The sequence below is a fragment of the Equus przewalskii genome, chromosome 1, assembly GCF_037783145.1.
Source record: "Equus przewalskii isolate Varuska chromosome 1, EquPr2, whole genome shotgun sequence".
NCBI classification, from domain to species: Eukaryota; Metazoa; Chordata; class Mammalia; order Perissodactyla; family Equidae; genus Equus; species Equus przewalskii.
The window spans coordinates 101,443,905-101,471,698 of record NC_091831.1 but is presented as its reverse complement, the minus strand read 5'-3'; the positions used below and the strand labels follow the sequence as shown (position 1 = coordinate 101,471,698).

Sequence of the window (27,794 nt, the reverse complement as noted above, 5' to 3'; positions counted from 1 at the left end):
CCCAGGTTCTAGAACCTGTTCTTGTATTCACCACACCATATTTTTTAGAATGATAATAAGAGTAGGGATGGAAAGTGAAAATATGAGCCAGATTCGAAAATCTTTAGTGAATTAGAGGACACGATGAGGACATCTGTAGATAAAAGTGGAGAGGGTAGAGAGTCAAGGTGAGAGTTTTTATAAGAGCATGGGGAAATTATGGTCAAAAAGGTTTTGGGGATGAAGACTAGTGACCACAATTCTGACACTGAAGAATTTGTAAATAACTAAAAATCATCCTCTAATTTTGGGGTCTTCAGAGGGGAGCAGTGTCCTTCAGGACCAGCCCCTTTCTACAAATTCTGATTTAATTGGATTGATGTTGACTACAAGATATCAGCTTTTTTCCAAGCTGTCCCATAAGTATAAAGTGAACCCTCCAGAGAGAACCCCTGAGTAAAGTCAAGGAAGGGAGAAAATTTTCTGAAGAGTAGAAGATAGAGGAAAATTTGCTGATCACAGAGTGGGAACTCTAGTAGTATAAATGGAAGTATTTGAAAAAGAAGAAAACACAGCCATTGGAGTTGCTAATGCAGTTGTACAGATATCTTTGAAACACTGCCTTCTCCATTACTTGATTTTATATTTATTCCATGATAATGGTTCAGTCTGGTTGCATTATTCTTTTACTGTAAGCATCCAAAAGTATTTTTGATAAGAGAGGAGTAGGATGCGAATACTAAAAAATAATGATGATAAAATGTAGGGATGTATGACAGACTACTGGCTTGTTAATACATAGAAGATACAATTTATTAACTGATGCTAGGAGGGTGAGTTTTTACTATTCATACAGTGGGTGATGGCTTGGGTTGAATCATCTACAATGTCATGCTCCAGCACCCTCCTCTGCATTTTCCTTTCTCAGATGCTTATTGCCTCATATAACAAAAAAGGCTCCTGTCCTCATTTTTAAACCAAGACTTAGAGAAAAAAAGAAAGAAGGAATGCAGGTAGGAAGGAAGGAGGGAAAGAAGAAAATCAGAAGGAGAAATGGAGCAACTCCTCACGTAGCAAGAACAAGTGGAATGAATTAATGGCAAGTATAAGGCACTGGAGGAATGGTTGGACGAGGAAGGACAGTTTATGATTATCTATTGAGCTAATAGGAAGAAATAAGAAATGTAATCAAGCTGTTTCCTGGAACACAGCATATGTAGACGTAATCAAAGGATGCTGCAGCTTCATATTGTAGTATGCGAACAGTTGATGATCCTAAAGAATTAAATGGAATTAATTAAAACTCTTTAAAAAAGCTATTAAAGAATAGTTCCATAGTTTTCATTATTAAATGCCAATTTAAACATTTGACTTTGATTATATTTGAGAAATTGATTGTACCGTAAGAACAAAGATACCACAATATCTTGGAAATAGCCACTTACTCCAGGTACTTGAGTTTGTCAGTCAAATATAAATTCTACATTTGGGTCCAAAACCTCAGTTGCACAAGGACAGCGTGATTTGACTTATAAGTAGCATATTTGTCAGTTGTATACGACGGCTGCATAAATAAGCAAAGTGGACATGGCTGCATAATGAATGAGCTAGAGCAGGGAGGGGTATAATCCTGCTTACCTGCGGGCTGTTCTACTCACACCTGTAGAAGAGGGTTCTGTTCAGAAATTAAAAGGGGCATTGATGAGCTTGAGCACAGAGAAAATAACCATCATGATCTTTTTCTTGGCTAGAAAACAGCCTACAGAGACATACTAACGATCTTCCAAAGGTTGGTTGTCTACTGTATGCCATCCTAGAAAGTCTTGTTAAAAATAATTTTGAGAAGGGCAACTTCGGTGTACCATCAGGAAGAACATTCTAATAATTAGAACTTTCCAGAGACAGAATGGACCTCTATTGGAGGTAATGAGTTCACTTTAGCAGGAGATGTTCATCTCAGTACTAGGTAATCACTTGTTGGACCCATTGACAAAGAGATGAGGGGAGCAGAGCAATAATAATAATAGTAACGATAATAATAATAATAAGTGATAGTTATTGAGTATTTACTGCATGCCAGGCGCTGCTTTATATATATCAGCATATGTATCCCAACAACTATCCTATGAGACTGATGATATTCTTCCTATCCTACAGATAAGAAAAATAAAGCCCAGAAAATTGTTAATAAATGGCATCGCCAGAATTCAGCTCTACACTTAACAACCATACTATACTGTTCCTTAAGGTAGGTGTGATAACAGGCCTTCAACGTCAGTTTAAATTCTAATGATCACTGATTTTGGAGTTATACTTCAGGAGTTAGAATAGAGGTTTGGAGTCAGACCAGGGTTCAAATCTGGATTCTTTCTTTTTATTAATGTGTGACCTTGGGTGATGTACTTAAACTCTCTGAAGCTCGTTTTCTTCATCTTTGAAATTGAGATCATAATATTTAATTCATAGGACTGTGAGGATTAGATAAGATAATGTATGCAGCTTTTAAGTGCACTGCCTAGCTCTAACTATACTCTTAACAAATATTTTAGTGTTGCAAGACATAAGACATTATTACAGTGGTTTTCTGAATTACATGTTGCGCTAAGTTTTAGTATCATAATGTTTTAAAAAGATTATTGATTCTATACCAGATTTGAATCTTCTCAGAGATTAACCATTTGATTTCGTCCTTCAACCTCTTCTATAGTAAGAGGCCAATTTAAAAATAATTGACAATTTGAGGGAAATATTTGCAATATGTATAGGAAAAAAAGACTTAATCAAGAATGTATGAAGACAACTGAGCCAAAAAATTAGGCAAAGAACAAATCATTCACAGAAGAAGGGATACAAATGGTGAATAAACATAAGAAAACATGCTCAAACAAGTTATTTTCGGCCCAACTCTCTGGAATACTCATCATTGTCATCATCGTAATTATAATATCCACCTCACTCCCTTATTCCCCCTTGACTCCACATCTCCTTCCAATTATCACTTCATGTCTCCGCTTCCTTCATAGCAAAAAAATGCAAAAGATTTGTCCATACTCACTGTGCCTACTTCTTAACCTCTCTCTTGGTCTTGAATCAACTCAAATCCAGGTTTCTCTCTCTCTTTCCCATTGTAGAAGAGGAAGTATGTTTCTCCTAGCACTGTTGAATGCCATCTTGAAATCACAGATGAAACTGATTCTACATAAATCAGAGCAGAAAGGTAAGAGGAAACCGTCCTTAGTGACATGACTGAGAGTTCTAACTAACCAACCTTAAAGCCTACTTTACTTTTAGACATTTCTGTTATCCTTTAATCCATTTGGTGAGGCTTCTGTTTCCTAGAATAAACCTGGATGAGTAGCACCACTCCTCCAGGAAGGTCTATGGATAAAGATGGATTTCCTAACAGGAGGGAACATGTGGGGAAGCAATGACTGGCAGCATTTAAGGAGAAAATTCCTGGAGACAATGGTATACAAAAATGACAGTCAATATTCAACCTAAAGATTTGTACCTAAAGAGTACAGGATAATTCACATGTGAGCCAAGTTAAATCAGTGAGAGATTCAACCAAGATCTGAAAGTGTTGGTGAGAGGACAAGTGATAGGCTTAAAAAAAATCATGAAATGGTTTGAATTAAAATATGTATTTTTTTTGCTCTAGGATTCAGACTAAAGCAAATTTAACGTCCAAGTTTGTTAATTTATCAGTGAATTAAAGAATCCTTGACTCCCTCCTGCCCTCTTTTTAGTTAATTGAGCCAGTATTTACCCATGACCTTGGTGAGATGCTGGAGACGTAATTATGAGTAAGATATTCCTCATATCCTTATGTAATATTACACAATATAATAGGGAAGACAAATATGAAAACTATTACTTTTGTATACTTCCAGTGCAGTGAGTGAATTTCTTGGGTTTGATTTTCAAAACCTGAATTAAAGTTCTTCAACTTATTTTAGAAGAAAACTTTTTAAGCCCAAGATTTAACCAACAAATTTGGCTTCTTTAAGTTCTTTATTAGTCTTACTTTTTTCCGCTCTTTTTTTTTTTTTAAAGTTTTTTTTTTTTTAAGATTTTTTTATTTTTTCCTTTTTCTCCCCAAAGCCCCCCGGTACATAGTTGTATATTGTTCGTTGTGGGTCCTTCTAGTTGTGGCATGTGGGACGCTGCCTCATCGTGGTTTGATGAGCAGTGCCATGTCCGCGCCCAGGATTCGAACCAACGAAACACTGGGCCGCCTGCAGCAGAGCGCGCGAACTTAACCACTCGGCCACGGGGCCAGCCCCTTTTCCGCTCTTTTTGGCCCTAGAGAACCAAAGAGAGAAAGGTGGGAGAGGGAGAATGATGAAGTAGGATATTCTTAGAGGGAACCAAAGAGATCCAGAAAAACTCTAGAGTACAGGGAAAATGAGCAAAAAGTAGAACCTGGCGAATCTTTGAAATAAAAGTGAGTTATGAAGCTTCTCCACCTTAAGGTGATTTATTCAAAATTTTATTCATGGCATAAAAAGTGACCACTAGAAACCTGGATTATAAACGCTGACTGTCAAAAACTTAGCCAGGGTTCGAATCCTATGCCATGACCCTTGCCCACTGGTCCAGTTGAGCTGTTTTCTCTGTATTCTGCCCCTTCTGTTGTGCTAAATAAGTTTTACATAGTATTTGTAGATAATTTTTCTCTATAAAATATGATCTCTCTACCCAAATTATACTTTACATTTCTCAATTAATGTCTACGTAATTATATATTTTAGAAATGTAAATTGTGTTCCAGTTTATGGCCATCATTCATGAATATCCATTCTCATAAACAATATTTTCATAATACTTCCGAAGTGGAAGAAGAATGATTCCAATTGTGCTGGATTCCAGGAGGGGCATCTGAGAAGTAGAAATTTGCTCTCAGGGATAGACACATTGAATCATGTTTTGAAATTAAAAAAAAAAATGTTTCCATGGCTGAAAATTTCTTTAGTGTATCTTATAGTGACGATTAAGTCTTCTGAATTGAATTCAGTTCTTTCGCTATAATTCTATGTTTTTGTTTATCATAATCTATAAATTCTTAAAGCCTATATTAAACACTTGTACCCAACACAGAATAAAATAAATGGTCATAGCACATAAGGTTATCAATACGTTTGAGGATATTTATGTTTGGCAGAGTCAGACATCCTGACTTTATGTTTATAGATACTCATGTTTATGTTATAATAATGTATACACAGTAAGTATATGTGTATTTGGAGAGTGCTTCATTACATCTTTTATTGTACCAAAGAAGATTTATTATGTGGGAAAAAAATACCTCACATCTCTTATTTCCTACCATTTTAAACAAGAGAATTGTTGTCATCGCTATGTTCACTGTTATCTTCAAACAAACTCATGGTCACTGTGCTTGCTCTTGAGCTGCAATGAATTTAAAAATATAAAACAACAACAACAAACAAATTTAAAAAACATGGTTCCCACATTCAAAGAAGTGGAACAGAAACTCTTAATGTACATGTACTGTGTATGTTAAAGAAAATATAACCACGGAAAGCAGTCTATGTAAATACCAAAGGAGTAATGGAGTTGGCAAATAGGATCCTGTCAGAAGAGGGAGAAGGTTCTCTGAGTTGGACATGTGTGTGTATATTTGGGAAAGAGTTTCACAGAGGGGAGAAACTTAAACTGAGCTTTTGAGGACTGGTAGACCTTGGATTGTGGAAAGATGGGTGAGAGAGAAATCTATTTCATATATTAAGAAGGAAAGAAAGAAAGAGAGAGAGAAAGAGGGAGAGAGAAAAATAAAGAGAGAGAGGAAAGAAGGAAGGAAGGAAGAAGGGAAAGAACAGAAGAAAGAAGGAAGGGAAGGAAGGAAGGAAGGAAGGAAACAAGAAAGAAAGAAAGAAAGAAAGAAAGAAAGAAAGAAAGAAAGAAAGAAAGAAAGGAGGGAAGGAGGGAAGGAAGGAAGGAAGGAAGGAAACAAGAAAGAAAGAAAGAAAGAAAGAAAGAAAGGAGGGAAGGAGGGAAGGAAGGAAGGAAGAAAGAAAGAAAGAAAGAAAAAGAAAGAAAGAAAAAGTTCTAGAGGCTTCCACTTTTGCCTGGGATATAGAAAGAAATGAAAGACTTTAGCTCCCTAGGAAATAACAAGAAATCATCAGCTCAGCAGTAAAAAAATAAAAAACACATACTTTCTTTAATACCATCAAAGAACTGTGGATGCAAAGAAATCCAAAAGAGCTAAACTCTGGAAAGACAAACCTTTCTAAGTAAATGAAAAATATAGGACGCATTCACACTTTGGTCAGTTGCTGAAGTTGGGGGCAGGTGGGCTGAGGAGCAAACTTATCAGCAAGGACAGTCTTTGCTTAGATAAGAAGAAACAAACCAGACTTTTTGATGAATCTGTGGGCTGCCGTGGCAGACTGAATCTGGAGGAGCCCAAAATGAAAAGAGAATCCTCTCTGCCAGGTTGCTTACAGGGGAATTTAGATGACTAAGCAGAGGCTTGGAGTAGAGGCAGAAAGATTCCACAGACTTGCAGTTTCACAGTTGTCAGGATCTCAGTTTCCTAATAATCACAGGGGTCCCACCATCATGCAGCCTCATTGTCTGTGGTCTCACAGTCCTCTGGGCCTTGGAGAAACGGCAAATATAAAGGCTACTTTCTTTATTTTCTTAAATTTTTTAAAAGTCAAAAACTCTTTAAAAGATAAGCTAAAGAAAAAATTATAACAATGTATGGGGTTTTAATATGTAAAAGTAAACAGTGTAATAAAAATAGCACAAAAGGTAGGAGGCAGTGTAACTGAAATTATACCTCTATAAAATGATTTCATTACACACAGACTTATATAAAGCTCTTTCAAGATAGAATGTGATAAATTAAGAATGCATACTGTAATCTTTAGGGCAACCACTAAAATAATACTACAAAGACGTACATCTAAAAAGCCAATAGAAGAGGTAGAATGGAATACTGAAAATTTCTGTATTAACCAGAAAAGAATTCAAGAAAAGAGAAACAAAGAAACAACAACAACAACAAAAAATAGAAGGAACAAACAGGAAACCAGTAGTAAAATGTCAGACTTAAACCCAAACATAAATATAAGTAAATTAAATGGGTGAAACACATCCCATGTGAAAATTAGACATTTCACAATGGATAAAAATAAGACCCAAGGATATATTACAAGAGATACACTTTAAATATAAAATCATGGATAGATTTAAAGTAAAAAATGGGAAAAATATATACCAGGTAAACAGTAAGCTTGAGAAAGCTCATGTAGCTATATTAACATCAAGTAGAAGGGACTTAGTCACAAGGAATATTACTACTAGAAATAAATTGGATCACTTCATGATGGAAAAAAGATCAAGTCATTACACAGACAAAACAATCCCAAATGTATACTCATTTAATCACAGAGTTTTAAAATAAATTAAGCAAAAATTGATAGACATAAAGGAAAAATTAGATAAATACAGAATCATGTTTGAGGATTTTAACACCTCTCTATCATAAGTAATTTATAGAATAAGTGAATAAAAATCTTTGCAAATATAGAAGATTTGAACAACATGATCAATAACTTGACCTAATTGATGCTTATGGAACAATTACACCAACAACTATGAACACATATTCTTTTCAATTATACAGAAAGTATTCAATAAGATACACCATATGCTGAACTATAAAGTAAATTCCAATAAATTTAAAATGTTGAAATCTTAGAAAATATTTTCTGACATCGATGAAATTACGTTAGAAGTTAGAAACAATAAAACAGATACGAAAGCCTAAAATATGTGAAAGTTAAACAATAGACTTCTAAATAACCCAGGGGTGACAGAAAATATCACAAAACAAATTAGAAATGATTCTAAATATATGATAATGAAAATACAACACATCAAAATTTGTGGGATGTAGCTAAAATGGCTTTTAGAGAAAATTTATATCTTTAAATACTTAAAAGAGAAAAGGGTGAAGGTTAAAAATTTATAATCTAAATTTTCACTTTAAGAAAATAATGAAAGAAACAAAATATACCTTAAGAAAGTAGAAACTAAAGAAATAAAATGAAAAAATCAGAATCAATGAAGTAGAAAACAGATAATAAAGAAAATCATCAAAATGATAAGTAGCTTTATGAAAAAAATGAATAAAATTGATAAATTGCTGCTAGATCAAAGAAAAAAGAAATGCAAATTATCAATATCATGAAACAGGAGGAATTGCTACAGATCCTATAGAAATTAAAAAGAAAATAATGAGATATTCTGAATAAGTTTTGCCAATAAATTCAACAGCCTAGGTAAAATTTACAATTTACTTGAAAAGTACAACCTTTCAAATAGTCAACAGAAAGAAATAGAAAATTTGCATAGTGTTATGTATTAGCCAGCTCAGGCTATCATAACAAAATCCCACAGACTGGGTGGATTAAACAATAGAATTTATTTTCTCACAGTTCTAGAGGGTAGAAGTCCATGACCAAGGTGTGGGCTCATTTCATTTTCTGGTGAGAGCTCTCTTCTTGGCTTGCAGATGTCTGTCTTCCTGCTGTGGACCACATGGCCCTTCCTCAGCACTCTGGCACCTCTTATAAGGACACTAATACTGTCAGATCCGGGCCCCACCATTATGACTTCATTTAACCTTAATTATTTCTTAGAAGCCCTGTCTCCAAATCCCTCAGCCACAATGGGGGTTAGGGTTTCAACATATGAATTTCAGAGGATACAAACATTCAGTCCATAGCACTCTATATCTATTAAAGTAGTAAATGCTAAATGTAAAATTTAAAAGCTTCTCATTCCCCCTGCCCCCGAAAACAAAGAAACAAACAAACAGAGAGACATCAGCCTCATAGGGGAGTGAGTTTCCCGGAAACATTTCCCCTCCAATATACAAGGAGAAAAACCTTCATAACCCAACAGAGGACATCCAAATACAACACAAAAAAACGTCAAAGAGACCCACGTAGCCATACGATGGATAGCAGAGAGGCTGGAGGCCCCTCAGAGGAGGTGGAACAGGGTAAGAGATAACTTGGCTCCCTTCCGTAAAGACTGTGATCAGGACGGCAGGAGGCCTCTGAGAGGAAAGGAACAAGGGAGGGGATGTTTGTTCTCGGGAACATCAAGAAATCCCAAGTGCCCTTGCAGCCTAGAGGGAAGCCCTCTACCAGGGCAAAAGCTTTCACTGGGGGTGGGGGAGGGGTGACCTTATCAAGCCAACAACCAAGGAGAGCAGATAAAGAGAGCAGAGGGAGAAAACTCCAAGGAGAAAGCACCCCTCCCCCACCGACTGAGGCCCCGCTCCAACCCCTGGGATTTTGGCTGAAGGCACAGGGCTCAGAATACATGGCTCTTGACCCCCACCCAGTGATGATAGGTAGTAACTGTGACCTAATAACATCAGGATGTGAAAAAACAGAGCCACTCCATCTAGCAATATCAAACATTATATTAGATCTCCAGACGAGAGAGAAAATGACAAGTACCCAGAAATTAGTGCTGAGAACACAGAAATATGTAACCTAAATGACAAGGAATTCAAAACAGCTATGATCAAAAAACTCAACAAGGTAAAAGAGAATGTAGAGAAACAATTCAATGAGTTCAAACTACTTCACAAAAGGGACTGAAACTATAAAGAAGAATCAATCAGAAATATTAGCGATGAAAGACACAATGGAAGAAATAAAACAAAATATGGATTCCCTGAACACTCGAGTGGACATCATAGAGGAGCATGTCAGCATAATCGAAGGTAGACATGTTGAAATGCTCCAGACAGAGGAGGAGAGAGAACTAAGACTAAAAAGAAATGAAGAAATCTCTGAGAAATACCTGAATCAATTAGGAAATACAACATAATAATTATAGGTATTCAAAAAGGAGATTGGAGTAGAAAGCTTGTTCAAAGAAATAATAGCAGAGAACTTCCCACACCTAGGGAAGGAAATCCACGTGGAAGAGGCTGCCAGATCTCCTAAACATGTCAATGTAAAAAGACCTACTGCAAGGCATATAGTAATTAAACTGGCAAAACTGAATGACAAAGAAAGAACATTAAGGTCAGCAAGGCAGAAGAAAATAACCTACAAAGGAGCTCCATCAGGCTTTCAGCAGATTTCTCTGCAGAAACCTCACAAGCTAGGAGAGACTGAAATGATGTTCAAATCATTGAAAGACAAAAACCTTAAAAACTTTCCCAGACAAGCATAAGCTAAGGGAGTTTGTAGCCACAAGGCACCCCCTACAAGAAACCCTCAAGAAGGTCCTCATACCTGAAAAAAAAAAAAATAAAAAGGAAGAAAGGGGTTACAAAGCATGGAGTAAGGTGTTAAATAGGTAGACAGAATCAGAGCAGGATAACCAATACTCAAGTATAGCATTAAAGACAAAGGGAAGGAAAACACCAAAAACAGATAATCTTGTCATTTTAACCACACACTCATAACACAAGATGGAATAAGATGTGAGAAAAACAACTTATGAGGGGAAGAGGAGAGGGACTGAATCGATTTAGTCTAAGGAAATTAGAGGCCATAAGAAAAGGGACTATCTTACCCATAAGATCTTGAATACAAACCTCAGGGTAACCAGTAAACAAAAAAGCAGAACAGATACACAAATTTTAAATAAGGAGAAAACAAAGAAACACAACATAAAAAACTACATAACTCTATTGGTAGGCCAAACTACACAGGACAAGAAACAAAAGAAATGCAGGAAAACTGGAAAATGAGTGATAAAATGGAAGTTTTAAGTCTTCATATCTCGATATTCACCCTAAATGTAAATGGATTGAATTCTCAATAAAAACACACAGTGGCAAGATGGATCAAAGAACAAGACCCAACAACATGCGGCCTCCAGAAAGCACATCTCAACTCCAATGACAAACACAGGCTCAGAGTGAAGGGATGGAAGATGATATCTCAAGCTAATGGCAAACAAAAGAAAGCAGGTGTTTTAATACTTATGTCAGACAAAGTAGACTTCAAGATAAGACAGGTAAAGAGAGACAAAGAGGGGCAGTATATAATGATCAAAGGGACACTCCATCAAGAAGAAATAACACTTATAAATAATCTATGCACCCAACACAGGAGCACCAAAGTACATAAAGCAACTATTAAACCTAAAATAAGACACAATAATAGTAGGGGACCTCAACACTCCACTCACATCAAGGGATAGATCATCCAGACAGAAAATCAACAAGGAAACAGTGGAATTAAATGAAAAGCTAGACCAGATGGACTTAATAGGTATATATAGAACACTCCATCCAAAAACAGCAAAATACACATTCTTCTCAAGTGTACATGGAACATTCTCAAGAATAGACCATATGTTGGGAAACAAGGCAAGCCTCAGTAAAGTTAAGATTAAAATAATAACAAAAAACAAACAAACAAAAATCTCTCCAGGCCCAGATGAGAAGAGAACTTCAAACACTTCAAAAGTGAGTACTTGCAAACATTTAAGGAAGAATTATACCAATGTCACACAGTATATTTCATAAAATAAGAAGGAGGAAAACATCCTAATTTGGTTTATGAGTTCAGCATAATCCTAACTCCGAAATATTAAGAAATAGAATACAATATATAAAAATGATAATATATAATGTTTAAATATGACGTATCCAATATGGCAAGGTTGGTTCAACATTCAAAAGCTAATTTAAATTTATCACATTAATAGAATAAAGAAGGAAATTACATGATTATCTCAATAGATGAAGAAGAAATCATTTGACAGAATTCGACAGTCATTCATGATAAAATCTCTCAGAAAACTAGGAATATTCTGAATCTAATAAAGAGATGTCCACATAAAAATTTTCACTTAATGGTGATACATTTAATGCTTCCATCTAATTAGAATGTCATAAGGAAATCCATTCCATCACTTTTATTTCATTTTTCCTAAAGGTGCAAGCAATGCAACAAAAGGAAGAAATGGCATAAAGATTTGAAACAAAAATGGAAAGCTGTCATTATTCACAGGGAACAAAATTATTACACAGAAAATCCTAAGGGAACTACCAATAAAATGCAAAACCTAGAATTAATGAGGGACAGAATATAGCAGCATTGCAGGATTCCAGGTGACTATATAAAATTTAGCAGCATTCCTATATAATAGCAATACTTTCCAAATAATAGGAAAATAAAATTTTAAGATGCTGCTATGTACAGCAATGTCAAGATAAGCCAAAATATTTAGGAATAAAATTGACAAAAGATGTGCAAGACTTGTATTCTGAAAACTAATAAATAAATTTAAAGATAAATCAATTGAAATGACTAAAACAATAGATTCATTATTCTTAATATGAATAATTTTACCCAACTTAAAGTATAAATTCAATGCAGTCTGAATCGAACTCTCAGCATGCTGTTTTTAATAGAAATTATCAATCTGATTCTAAAATTTGTATTTAAATGCAAAGCTAAAATGATTCTGAAAATTAGGAAAAAATTGACAAATTTTGTTACTTGATTTCAAGAATTACTATAAAACTATAATAAAAATCAAGATGACATAGGTAATAGAAAAAAATAGAGAGTCCAGAAATAGATCCACACATACACAATCAACAAATTTTCCGCTAAGTTTTTAGGATAACTCAAAGAAGAAGAAGATAGTCTATTTGACAAACTGTGCTGGAACAACTGCATATTCATAGGAAAAATAATCTTGTCCACTACCTCACATCTAATGCAAAATTTAATTTCATATGGAGCATAGACCTAAATATAAATGTTACAACTTTAAAACATCTAAATAAAAAATAGAACAGTATGTTTGTGATTTTGAAGTAGGCAATAATTTCTTAGATAGGATACAAAGTCATTAACAACAGAAGAAAAAATTACAAATTAGACTTCATTAAAACTGAAAAAATGTCTGCTCTTCAGAAAATACTATTAAGAAAATAAAAAGGCAAGTCAGAGGGCCAGCCCTGTGGCTTAGTGGTTAGTTTGGTGCACTCTGCTTCGGTGGCCTGGGTTCAGTTCCCAGGTGCTGACCTACACCACTCCTTGGTGGTCATGCTGTGGTGGTGGCCCACATACAAAATAGAGGAAGATTGACACAGCCCAGGGCCAAGCTTCCTCAGCCAAAAAATAAAAAATAAAAAAGGCAAATCAGAGGCAGGGAGAATATATTCACTTCACACTTTACAAAAGAAAGTATATATGAAGCTGAAAGGTATGTAAAAAAATGTGCTCACCTCACTAATCATGAGGGAAATGTAAATTAAAACCATAATGAGATATCATGTCACCAGAATGGCTAAAATTAAAAAGATTGACAATGCTAAGAAGTGGTGAAGATGAGGAACATGTCGAGCCCTCCTACAGTGTGGTGGCCGTGTAAAACGGCACATTTGGAAATTTTTGAAAACTGTTTAGAAGTTTCCAGGAAAGATAAATATATACCTACTCCATGGACAAACGATTCCAACTCTTAGATATTTACTTAAGAAAGATAAAAACCAATGGGGCCAGCCTAGTGGTCTAGTGGGACCACTTCGGCGGTCCCAGGTTCACCGGTTTGGATCCCAGGTGTGGACCCATGCACCACTTATCAAGCCATGCTGGGCAGGTGTCCTGCATATAAAGTAGAAGAAGATGGGCACGGATGTTACCTCAGGGCCAATCTTCCTCAGCAAAAGGAGGAGGATTGTTGGTGGATATTAGCTCAGGGCTAGTCTTCCTGAAAATAATAAACAAATAAAAAAATAAAAATAATAAATTAAAAACCAATCTTCTCAAAAAAGGCATATATATGGATATTCACAGTAGCTTTATTTACAACAGCAAAAACTGGAGAGGGTGAGGTGAATCTATTTAATGTTCATCCACAGAAGAATCGATAAGCAAACTAGCTATTCATAAAACGTCATACTACTCCACAATAATATATATAAAAACATATATAAAAATTATAAGCACTATGCTAAGTGAAGGAGACCAATCACAAAAGAATACACAGAGTATGATTAAGTTTATTTGAAGTTCAACAGGTAAAAGTAAGCTATAACGATGGAGGTCAAGTGGTCGCCCCTTGGTGGTGGGGGAGGTTGAGAACGGAGGACCCAAGGGAACTTACAGGGGGATGAATATGTTCCACGTCTTGAGTGGAGCAGTGGATACACAGCTAGAAACATTTTTTGAAACTTATGTAACTTTACATTTCAAGGATGTACATTTTTGTATATAAATCATCCCTCAACAAAGCTGATTTTTTAAAAAGTTAGAGGCAAAAATACTTTTACCTTTTTTTCCAGATTTTTTATTCTAAAGATAATGTGTTTGTTTTGTGGGAGAATCCAGTGAATCACTCATATTCCTACTCTCCAGATTATTATAATTGATAATATTTTGGAGTGTTTATTTCACCCATATCTTTTCTTATTTTAGTCTTGCAATTTTAAGTGACATATACTCAGTTTAGAAAAGTTTAAAATATACATAACAAACATGAATAAAGCCAATAATGCCATCAGCTAGACTTAACAGCTATTAGTATTTTTCATTGCCTTTTTCTCTAATAATATTTTTAAGCTATAAAATTATCACATGATTATTACAGAGAATTTAGAAAAATATGGAAAGTATTGATAAGACAATACAAAATTACCTGGAATTCTATTTTTCAGAAAGAACCACTATCTATGCTCCAAGAAGGTTATCGGCCACTGTCATCAGCAGCCAGTAAATAGAACTTCTAGCCCAGCCTCATCTTACACTTCCAGCTAATGACTCTATGACTAGATGTTTGTTTTTTGCTTTTAATTAAGCATCGTTAGTTTTTAGAGCAGTTTTAGGTTCACAGCAAAATTGAATGGAAAGTATAGAGAATTTCCATGTACCCTGTGTCTCCCCCCAACACACACATAACCTCTCCTATTTCAACATCCCCCATCACAGTGGTGCATTTGCTACAATTAATGAACTACATTGACACATCGTTATCATCCAAAGTCTGTAGTTTACATGGACTCACTCTTGGGGTTCACTCCTGGCAATGTTTATTCTTCAGGTTTTACAAGTATATAATGACATGTATCCACCATTGTAGTATCATACAGAGTATTTTCACTGCCCTAAAAATCTCCGTTATCTCCCTATTCACTCCTAACCCCTGATCCCTCTACTGTCCCCATAGTTTTACTTTTTACAGAATGTCATATACTTGGAATCATACGGTATGTAGCCTTTTCAGATTGGCTTTTTTCACTTAATCATATGCATTTAAGCTTCCTCCATGTCTTTTCATGGCTTGCTAACTCATTTGTTTTTAGTGCTGAATAATATTCCATTGTCTGAATGCACCACATTTTATTTATCCATTCACTATAAGGACATCTTGTTTGCTTCCAAGTTTTGGCAATTATGAATAAAGTTGCTCTAAGCATCTCTGCGCAGGTTTCTGTATGGACATAAGTTTTTGATTCATTTGAGTAAATATCAAGGAGCATAATTGTGGGATCATATGGTAAGAGTATATTTAGTTTTGCAAGAAATTGCCAAACTGTCTTCCAAAATGGCTGGACCATTTTGCATTCCTACCAGCAATGAACAAGCGTTTCTGTTCCTCCACATCCTCCCCAGCATTGTCAATGTTTTGGATTGTGGCCATTCTAGTAGATGTGTTGACTAGATGTTTCTAACTTTCATTTTCTTTCCTTTTCACAGCATCACAATGTAGTTCAAAAAAGAAAACATTTTCTAATTTTTGTAACAACTGGTAAAATCACTAAATAATGCCATACATGTTCTTTTCCAAATACATATGTCTTTTTCATTTACCTTTACATTTTGAAATTAACTGAAACCTAGGCAAAGAGGTCACAATAAATTGCAAATTTAAAAAGGTAACAAAAACTCTTAAGGAGTGAACTGCTCTTTGACATCACTCGTTAACCAGTTTGCTTCCTTCTAGTAATGTATCTTTTGTAGCTTCCTCAGTATGAATGTTTTATGTCAAATCACCAATACTGACTTTTTTCCCAATGTAGTGATGTGATTCACTACTTTTGATTATTTGTAGGAGTGTACCTGAAGGCATTCCTACACCAGGATTGCTAACAGTAGATTAACTATGCATAGAAGTAAGAGTCTACCATGTAAATATATCCTGACAAATGCAGACTAAATAGATTTCCAGCTCATCCCCAAAGGTAAGTCTTGAAAATAACGGAGGCCACTCCAAGGTTCTACTTGACTTAAAGGGAAACTTGAAAAAGGCAAAGTCAAAGAAGAAAGAGACAGAAGTCTTAACCCATTCATTATGTCTAAAATGTCTTTTGCAAATTTTATAAAATCAGATGATCATGTAACATAATGCTGGACCGCTTTCCTGAGCCTTTGAAGGCTTAAGCAAGTGAGAAGTCCTGAGGTCTAAGCTTCCTCAACTTCCCCATGAATCAGCCTCTGATTTCGCCTATATCTATATTTTGATCACCACTTCATTTCATTGCCCTCAATAGACACACTAAAAGGATATAATGTATCTATATTTTCATCCATATTTATGTTCCTTAAATCATCTCATAGCCGGCACAGCACCCTATGCCTAAAATAGTTTCTTACTTATGGCAAGCACAAGATATAAGCTTTTAGAATTAGTTGGATTGGACTGAATTTAATTGACAGTGTAAAAAATTTAATTGGGTTGGTTCTTATTCTTTTTATGCCTTATAGCAAATTGAGAAAAATGCAGGCTTTGGAATTGCTTACTAGCTGTTTTTAATTTAAGGAAAGTTATTTTACTTCCCTTAGACTCTGTTTTCTAACCTGCAAAATGAGGAAAATAATATTATGCCAGAGACTGCTAATTGTCTCCCAGTATGCATTGCCTTCCTCTATAGTGAGAGAAGCCCTGGTTGAGCTGGGCACATGACTACCCAGAATAAAAGCTGTAATCCCAGACTCTCTTGCAGTTCATTTCAGATGAATGAGATGTAAATGTCACATAACTGCTTCCCAGAATCTTTCTGAAAAAAGAGCTGACACACCGTCCTTGCCTCCTTCTTCATCATCTTGATGTGCGGAATAAACAAGATGCTAGAGCTCTACCCGCCATCTTGGATCATGAAGGACAGGACCACACCCCCAGGGGAGCAGAAGAATGGGCTGAGAGGTTACTTATCTGGTGGGAGTTTGAGGAGCAGAGGGTGTCAATCTTGAGCTGCTCACCTATACGTATTTTTGTTTCAAACAAATACCATCTTGTCTTATTGAAATCACTGTTATTTAGAGCTTCTGTTGCTTGCACTGAGTTTGATACCAATGACTGCCTTGCAGAGTTTGTGAAGATTAAATATGTAAGTTATCTAGTACAGTGTCTCACACACAACTGATATCTGCTCAGCATTTTCTTATCTGGATTTTTTGTTTGCCCAATGAAGTGGTCCTCAAAAATATCATTATACTCCTGATGCTAGCTAGTAAACATCTTCATTCCTCAGTTTTCTAAAACTAAGTCTTCTTAATTTCATCTACGTATTAAACTCACTAGCTTGATCTCTTTTATGAACTGTTAGGAGGGGAAACTTCTAGGATGGAATTTAATATTTTGTTACTGCGTAGACTTTCCAGCATGTACTGGTATGTAATTTTTCCCAGCATATAATTTTCATCCTATTTTCTATTTTTTCATCTTGCTGCTGTCAGCTATAACTTAGAAAATGTCTTTAAATAGATATCTGGAAAAGGAAAAAAAGCACTGCAAATGTTTTTTAAAAGAAATTACAGCACAAGCATCTGTGTACACAGTTTACAGAATGACCAAATTTTGTCCTTTTAAGAGAGGTCAAAGAAGCTGAGCTGAAGAGGATCTATGCCAGAATCTCCATGAAACTGAAATTAGAAGGAAAAAATGGTACTTTTCTTTTCCCCCAAGATGTGAGTTTAGTTCATATTATTATTTTATAATGGAGGAGATTATACACATATTCAGTCCTACCTTCCCAAATCCCCATTTTTTGTAAAAGTTTTCTTCGCTACCACGCAGTGGATTAGTTCTTTCCTTTTGGACACCTCGTTTGGCTTCATTATCTTGCAAAGTTCTTTGGATGATGACTTATAGCTCTTTTCCACTAAAGATGCAAAATGCAAATAGAGTCCAAGGCAGAAGAGTGATTTTCTAGGAGCAGGAGAATGCTACAGGAACAGAGCTCCCCGCCTTTCGGAGTCAGCCCCTTCTTCAATTACAGCCCTGCCACTCCCCTCCTGTGGAGCCCCGCGAGGTGCACTTGTTAGAGAACATACAACGTAACATCAGCTCAGGAAGGGCCCCCAAATTAATCTCTCCTGGTACATTAGGAAACACTTCGCTGACATTTGCTGTCCCTGTCAGCCCTAATAAAGAGATTTTTACCTGTATTTGCCTATTCAACACTTCAGCCCCTCAGCCAATTTTGGAAATTATTTCTGATTTATGGCTCTCTCTCAGGCAGTGTCATCCTGCCTGTCAATTACGCCTCAAAGCAAATGCTAAGTGAATGCCGGCTGGTAAAATTAATAAGGGAAACCTTTACTCAAAAACCTAGACAGAGGCTTGTAAAGGGGATCATTCAACCAGGCAGTAACTCGGTGGCTGCCTGTGATATTTATAAGCGAGACAGAGGTACATGGAGAGCTCAGTCACACACAGAAGGGAGAAGCCTTTTTCTCCCCTCTGTATTAGAAGCTCAGCCACTCTGGAGAACACGATGACCATCACGATGAGAGAGTTCAGCGGTCCCACTCTCCTCGGATGCGAGCCGGGGTCATGCCCAAGCTTTGCAAGGGGAAAACAGTTCAATTTCAGTACAAACCCCCAAAATGGAAAGATACCTCTTTGTTCTGTTCTTCTTCTTATTAGCAGTAGTATTTTAAAGATTACTGATATAAATAATATATCTCTCAGTTTATATGTTTTTCAGATACTTGACACTAGAAAAATTACTGCTATCAAATACATTCATGATTGAATGATTGAATGAAGCAAGTCCACTTAATCTCTGAAGTTCCCTATGTCCACCCATATTTACAGCAACCTTGACCACTCACCTCATTTCTCTGTAGACTCCAGCCTCCTGACCTTCTCTCTGAGCCTTACATTTGCTTAGCTTTTTTCCACCCAGGGCCTTTGCGCATTCTGCTGCTTCTACCAGGAATGATTTCTTTCCATGTTTCTTCCCCCGGAGAGGTTGAACTCACGCTTCAGGCTCTGGTCCTAATAGCACTCCCTCAGAAAAACTTTCTCCTCAACCGATGTGAGTTTTCATCTTTTTCTCCTATTCCATCCTTTCCTTTCTTTTATGGCACTGATTAGAGTTAGTAATCATGCGTTAATTTGTGATATTATTGTTTCAATACTTGTTGCTCTCACTAAACTTTATGCAAGAAGAAGCAGGCCCCATGGTTCTTGTTGATTTACATCTAAACCCTCAGGATATAGCACACCCCTGGCTCATAATGGACTCTCAACGAATACCAGTGAGTTCACAGATGATGAATGAAGGCTTAATCTCAGGCTAGATCTGTACAATGCTTTGTCACTTGGAATCTGAAAGTGTGTACTATCTTATTCTTGTTTTGCTTTTCTGCATATATGATATGTCCACAAAATATAGTCTATATTGTTGCCTAAAATAATTCTTGCCATCTAAATATGCTATTGGCAGTAGGTTGAGTATCATATATACATCTAGCACCTTTTCTTCAGCTTCGTAGTAAGGTTAGTCGTTAAATGTCTGACCTCTCAATGAAAGCACAACGTTCTCAAAGTGAGAGAACCACATCACACTCACACATGGTTCCTCCTGAATGTGGCCACACAGAGGTGCTCAATATTTCCCAAAGCCCTGCCTCCTTTTCTTTCTGTAGAGCTGAGTTGCAATGTTCATTGTCATTCATTTGACAACCATCAGTTGAGCGTGTGCTAGGTGCTAAGTAAGCATTTAGCATGACCGTGTGTTACCAGAGATGAAAGGTATTGTACGTGCCCTTGGAGAGCTCACAATGAACATGACCACCATTAAAACACATCCCAGGACTTTATGAATTGCATTTATTTTTATGTCTAACATATAGGAAAAGATCCCAGTGTATCGTAGGAATCTAGAGTAGGCTCAGATCCTTCATCCAGTATGAATATATTCAATAATATCATGATCTTACTAATTTTTCACTTAGTCCAAAGGCCCACTGTCTCCTAAACTGGGAGATGACCTTATAGTGACAGACTTCCATGGCCTGGAATGCTTATCATCTAGTAAGCATTGAATAAATATCTATTGAATTGTTGAATGAGTAATTAAAATATGTCACTGAATAAACAGGATTGAAACAAAAAAACAACCCACTAACTGGGAAAAAATATTTGCAAGTCATACATCTGACAAAGGCTTAATATCCATATTGCATAAAGAACTCACACAACTCAACAACAAAAAATCAAACAACCCGATCAAAAAATGGGCTGGAGACATGAACAGACATTTCTCCAAAGAAGATATACTGATGGCCAATAGGCAAATGAAAAGATGTTCATCATCGCTGATCATCAGGGAAATGCAAATCAAAACTACACTAAGATATCACCTTACACACATTAGAATGACAAAAATATCTAAAACTAATAGCAATGAATGTTGGAGAGGTTGTGGAGAAAAGGAACCCTCATACACTGCTGGTGGGAATGCAAACTGGTGCGGCCACTATGGAAAACAGTATGGAGATTCCTAAAAAAATTAAAAATAGAACTACCATACAACCCAGCTATCCCACTACTGGGTATCTATCCAAAGAGCTTGAAATCAGCAATTCCAAAAGTCCCACATACCCCAATGTTCATTGCAGCATTATTTACAATAGCCAAGACATGGAAGCAACCTAAGTGCCCATCAAAAGATGAATGGATAAAGAAGACGTGGTATATATATACAATGGAATACTACTCAGCCATAAAACAGAACAAAATCGTCCCATTTGCAACAACATGGATGGACCTTGAGGGAATTATGTTGAGTGAAATAAGCCAGATAGAGAAGGACAATCTCTGTATGACTCCACTCATATGAGGAATTTAAAAATGTAGACAAGAGAACAGATTAGTGGCTATCAGGGGAAAGATGGGGTGGGGGGTGGGCACAAAGGGTGAAGGGTGCACCTACAACACGACTGACAAACAATAACGTACAACTGAAATTTCACAATATTGTAACCTATCATTAACTCAATAAAAATTAAAAAAAAATACGTCACTGAATTACCAAAGCCATTCTCCAGACTGAACCTGAAAAATCTTAGTGGACATGGTAGAGGTCATGTCTGTAAAGCTTCCTCAAGGAGCTAGAGACAGATGTTGGTGTTTGTTTCCAGAATCTTGCTTAATTCACTTTTGTTGACTTCTGTAGAACATTTTCAACACTGTATAGTTCAGTGTCAACTTCAGAACACATCTCTTTAGTATTAAGGGGAAGGCTCTGTTAACTTTCCTCACTTCAGAGAGGCAGAGGAATGCAGCGGAAAATGGTATTGGACTTGAAGCTGTGACATCCGTCACTTCCTAACTAGATAAGGCGCTTTGCCTGCTACATCTTCATCTCCTCATCTTTAAAATCATGGGCAACTACAAGAATCAAGTGAGTTTTTAGAAAGTGTTTTTAAAGTACTATATCAATATAAAGCATTATTACTATTAGTAAAGTCTGGTGATCTAGGTTATTATGTTCCTCACTCTAAGCTGAGTGCAAAGTGTTCTTCATGACTTCAATCCTGTCTCTGTGTGTCATCCATAGAATGCTTTCAATAAATTCTTTCAATATTCCCTGAGGGTAAAGGAAAGAGAGCTAAAGGAGAGAGATTTTAATACTTGGATTAAACTGGACAAAAACGGGGGCAATAATACCTTATTAATTCATCCATCAGATACTTATTTAATCGTTGATCATCTACTATGTAAAAGAGATTGTTACAGATACTGAGGATACCAAAGAGAGCGAAATGGAGTCTTTTTTCAACATGGAGGTTATTAGTGGGTGCTGCAGAATGCAGATTGTCATTAAATTTGTCTCCTCAGGCCCCTTGACTATTTCCTGGTCCACCTACACACAGTTAGGTTCAAGATGCATCCCTTAGAATTGAGAAACTTGCAGCTATTAGCAAGGCCAGGTTGAAACTGAGACCATGGTATTCCTGTAGATCAATGAAACATTAGCGCTGAAAGAGAACCTGGAGGTCACTTTATGACATCTCCTCATAGCAGAATTGAGATCCTTATTCCTTTTTTTTTTTTGAAGATTGTCCCTGAGCTAACATCTGTTGTTAATCTTCCTCTTGTTTTTTTTTTTATTCCCCAAAGCCCCAGTACACAGTTGTATAGCCTAGTTATAGGTCTTTCCAGTTCTTCTGTGTGGGATGCTGCTGTAGCATGGCTTGATGATTGGTGCCATGCCTGCACCCAGGATCTGAACCTGTGGAACCCTGGGCCACCAAAGCAGAGCATGTGAACTTAACCACTCAGCCCCGGGGCCAGTCCCGAGACCCTTATTCCTTAATGCTGTCTCATCCATATGAATGGTTAGGGAACTTCTAGTTATCAATGACTACTGCTATTCAAGCCAGCCCTGGTGGTCTAGTGGTTAAGATTCAGCATTCTCACCACCACGGCCTCAGCCCCTATCCCATTCAGGGAACCATACCACCCATCTTTCAGTTGTCATACTGTTGTGGCTGCCTATTGCTGTGATGCTGAAAGCTATGCCACTGGTATTTCAAATACCAGTAGGGTCATGCATGATGGACAGGTTTCCGTAAAGCTTCCAGACTAAGACAGACCAGGAAGAAGGACCTAGCCACTTTCTTCTGAAAAATTGGCCATGAAAACGCTAAGCGGAGCATTATCTGATATAGCACCAGAAGATGGGAGGATGGCTCAAAAAGACCGAGCAGGCTGTACACATTGTTACTGGGAGTCAGAATCGACTTCATGCTAACAAGTACTATTCAGCTTCTAGTATTCAGCATCTTGGCATTTCTTACAATGTTTTAGAGAATATAGAATGCTATGCTTGTTTTTCCCACCAAGTGAATCATTGTGAGCATGATCTCTTTGAGTTAATAAGTAGATTTGTAATGTATATGGTTATCTACAGAATAATTCCCAAACATGTAATTTTTTACAGGTTTTTATCAAAAGGATTTGTGATTCAACTTGTGAACGTTATTCTATGACCCCATGAGACCACAAACACCTTAGCTGACTTTTGTTATAGAAAAAGTCATAAAAACTGGTGTTGGACAATTCTAGTATCAAATGCAGGTTCCACTCCTTTGTATTATACACTTCTGAGAGATAATCACATCTGACACTGCCATGGGAGGGACACAGTACTGACTAAATGCGCAGATGTTGGAATCGTATATCTGAGTTCGAAGCTTCCTCCACCACTTTCTATCTCTGTGACCTTTCAAGTTACTCAACATTATGGATATCTAAGTTCCTCATCTGACAAAGGAAGTAATAATGATGCCTTCTCATAAGGTCGTCACAAAGGTTAACTGAGGTGACACTTGTAAAGCACTTGGAACAAAGCCTGGAAAATGGTAAGCATCCAATATTTATGTAGCTATGTAACTGCTAGTCAGGGTTCCTGATTTCAAATAACAGAAATTTACCTTGGTTAATTCAAGCAGAAAGAAATCTATTGAAAAGGTATTGGTCTCTCACCAATTTGAGAAGGCTGGTGAAATTGAACGCAGAAAGGAACAGAGGAACCAATGCATGGTCAAGACATTGCCGTGGGAGGGTACCATCACCAGTGCCATCTTCAGCAGAACCTATGAGTTACAAACATTTTACTCAGCTGCAGCTTCCCCTGATAATCTCTAAGGGACTTGGCCTCCTTGTATCGTAAGTTTTCTGGCAATTACAGACAGGAGTATCTTTTTGGAGGAGCTCCAGTCACATGGCCCATGACAGGTGACAGGAACTATAGCCATTATTTTACCAGCCATTCTTCAATAGTGTTGGTATTATCATCCTTCCATTTTGAAAATAAGAAAACTGAGGCACAGAGAGATGTAGCAACTTAGTCAGCTATCAAACGGCAGAGCAACCTATCAAGAATTTACACACACGACTGAGAACTCTAATACCCTATTCTTTTCACTGCACTGTGCCTCCAAAGTTGGGATCTGTTTCTTACATTTCATGCTCTACCTGCCTTAGTACTTACCACAGGGCTGAGTATACTCATTCAATGTAAGGAGAATTAAATTGGAGCAAAGTTCATCTTTGTTGCTAGAGCCATCTTCCCTCCCAAGCTGATCGAGATTTTTTGTGTAGTTTTGCCCGTGGCAGATGCATTTTTGAAAGTAAAGTGTTTTGGGTGTAGATGTACAGAAATATATATAAATATTTAGATACCTATCTAGTTTGTATGCATAATAACAGCAAGTCTGTGTGAACAAGAAGAGTAATGACTGATTTCAAGTAAGAGAGGCCCCTTTGTACTTGACATCCCCTTCCGAATTACTGTGTCACAATCTTCTCCCACTGAGTCAGTGAGGTTCTAAACATAGGTTTTGAGCATTTGGAAGAGATTTCTTTGCCTGAACATGAATGCTAATCTCTTCTCTTCCTAGGGAAGAATTCTAGCACTGGGGCCCTGTAGGTCAGCAGATTTAGCTCTGGGATTCATCTCTGTCATGATTGCACCTTCAATTCCAGAACAATTATGATCGGATATGAAACTGTACAATTGGGATGCGAAAGTTTTAGAATGACACAGAGTGATAGAATGTCCTATTTTTGCATATTCCTGGAATCCCAGATTTCATTTTACTTTAGGAAGCCTTATTTGTCTACAAAATCCAAAGCTCTTGGAACACATATCTTAGGAGAACAACTCCCCACCTTCCTGGCACTATGAGGCTTCAAAATCTCAACGATTATGTAGACATTAGATCCTGAAGAAAATAAAAAAGTAAGGGAGGATAAAACCCCAAATTTATGTAAAGTTTCAGATTAGACATCTCCTTTAATTGTCATATTAAACAATATAGCCAACACTTTAGCATATCTTGACTCATTGAGTTTTGATCCACGTTAGTCCTTTTAAATAGATAATTTTTACACTCCCCAAAAAGTTCTGCAAAGAGTATTTTTTTCACGATTTATTTGAGAGGAAATTGAAAGTCAGAAAACCTCAGTAGTTATCTCAATTCTAAGACTTATTATGTGGCTGAGGCTCTAACACCAAAGTCCACATGTGAATGCACGCTAACACACATGAAGCAAGAACAGGGCCATTTAGAACATGTAGATGTTATTTTTCCCTAGCGGTAGGGCAGAATCAAATTAAATGTAGAACAGAAAAGAAAAAACATCAGGTATTAATGGGAAATTAGTAAAAGGTTAGAAGGAAGACGAGGAATTTGGGGAAAAGCAACATTCCATTGAATGGCGTATATGAAGTGTATCGCGCAGGGTCGATGTTTTCTCAACACGAACATTTTAAACTATTTCTACATGCCCCATGTTGCTTGTCAGCAGAGATATGAAAGGGATAAATATAACCCTTAGATTTTCACAGCTTTGCACTTTGAAAAAAATCAGCAATCCTTCTCCAGTTATCAAAACCCAGCATTTCTTGTAATGATGGATGCAGCATCCTTTGGAATTACTCAAGTGGTGGTAGCAAATGCTGGAATAAATTGGGGACTTTTAAAAATCAAAAGCCTGACTTCCTGTGGTTCAAAAGCTGCTAACACGGAATTCCCTCTATGCGTCCCCCTTATTCATCAGAGCACTTTCATCAGCACATTCATCTTCAAGCCACTTAGCTCGTTCTGCCCTTAAGTTGGCAGAATGCTCTCATTGGATTTGTTCTCTGTGGAAAGGGAGGATTTCTAAACACTTTTGCTGCTTCTACCCGATCAAACTAGATGCGCCGTCCAGGTTAGACATGATGCTGTTCCAGACATAACTCTTTCAAATTGTCAGAACAACTTTCAGCTTGGGATGTTTTGCTTGGCTCTCTAACTCTCTGAAAGTAAAACCAGTTGGTCTCCCACTTACAGGTTTGGTTTTGTCCCCACTCATAGACCAGTTATACCCTATTTCCTGGGAATTGCTGGAGCCCCAGGCTGGTGGTTGGTGTTCTGTCAGTATTGACGTCAGTACCTCTGACCTTTTGCCCTTCCTCCAAACATAGGAAAGAAAGACTAAAGGTGAGGGGAACAAAGGATACAGAGAAGGACTATAGATCATTTAGATACCTATTCTTCAAGCCAAGATTATTCTTACCTTTGGGATGTCGTAGTCTCTTGCTCTTGCTCTGTGTAGAAACTTCTTGCTCTAATGCTTTGGCACCTGAATCCTTCTTAAGTCTTAGGTCTCAGGTCAAATGTGACTTCCTTAGAGAGGCCTTCCCTGATCACCCAATTCAATGTAGCCTTTGACTCTCCAGGTTGACTCATCCCCATCGCTCTGTCAGTCAGGCACTTATCCACATTGAGAAGCATATTGTTTCTTTGCTTCTTTTTTTTAATTTTCTCTCCATAGCCCCAGTACATAGTTGCATATCCTAGTTATAAGTCCTTCTAGTTCTTCTATATGAGATACCACCACAGCATGGCCTGATGAGCAGTGTGTAGATCTGTGCCTAGGATCCAAACTGGTGAAGCCTGGGCCACCGAAGTGGAGCATATGAACTTAACCACTCAGGCACCGGGCCAGCCCCTTTTTGCTTCTTGTTTATCTCTCTGCAAGGTAAGCTTTCTGAGAAGAGGAAATGTATCTCTTTTTTAATGCTGAAATATATGCAATTTGTTGGGTAAATAATCAATGTTAGTTTCCTATAAATAGTTTTTGTGGCCTTTCTTATTTTTATTTCTATTTTCTTACAAATATACACAAAACATGATTATTATGTAATCACAGAACATATGTTTCCATGATTTAGGGTCACAATTTTCTACAACGACTGTTACGTTAGTCTAAAAGTTCCATCATATTAAAACAGTAGTATAGGGTGACACCTCAGCACCCATTTCCCCACACAAAGTTATGGGCCAGTTTTCTTTATTATATGTCCTCATGGAATTAGGTGACTTCTTTCTTAGTTTATTAGCATGAAGATTTCACTAATTCCTGACTTCCCTCTAAGAGGTAAACTCTGAGATAGGAGGGGTTGTGTTCCCTTTTCCTCTCCACTGTACCCATATCTAGCTTGTTTCCTGGAACAAGGAAGCTCTCAACATACTTCAACAGGTAGGAATGAAGGATAAAGGTAAGAACCCTAACCTTTTTCCTGTGTCCCACTTCCAGCTGGGTTTCCATTTTTGACCAGAGCCCCTGCCTCAGTATTCTGGATCCTCACTCCTGAAACAGGCATTGGCCTTCTACCCTGACCTTCATGGAAGTCCTGTGCATGGATGGATCTCCATGACCTTCAGCCTGAGCTCCATGCTTATCTGCTTACCTTCAAGAGATCTGCTTCCAAAAGACTCTGGAGATGACAAGGTCCACTTCCTTCCTTGGGCAAACATGTGTTGGTTGTTGTTGGATCTCCCTAAAGCAGACAGCTAGCGTGCCTGTCAGGAGCAATGCTCTGTTCTCCCAGCAGCTCTCGTGCCTGAAGAAACGGACCCTGACCACAGCAGATATGAACAGTGCTTCTTCTAAGAAAAGACAATCTGAGGCTCATGGGTGGTGCCAGCCATAACGCTGTTTCTTAGCTTGACATAGGGAAAAGGAATTCTCATTTGAAGACATTCAATTCCAAA

The 27,794-nt window shown here is 37.2% G+C and overlaps 1 long non-coding RNA gene across 1 annotated transcript; it reads left to right on the top strand.

Annotated features, from left to right (window-relative positions):
* The first annotated feature begins 2,133 nt into the window (after positions 1-2,133).
* LOC139083335 (uncharacterized) lies at positions 2,134-27,794 on the top strand. Its single transcript, XR_011539975.1, has 3 exons — positions 2,134-2,227; positions 3,111-3,196; positions 27,337-27,794. It is a non-coding gene; the product is annotated as an uncharacterized lncRNA (long non-coding RNA).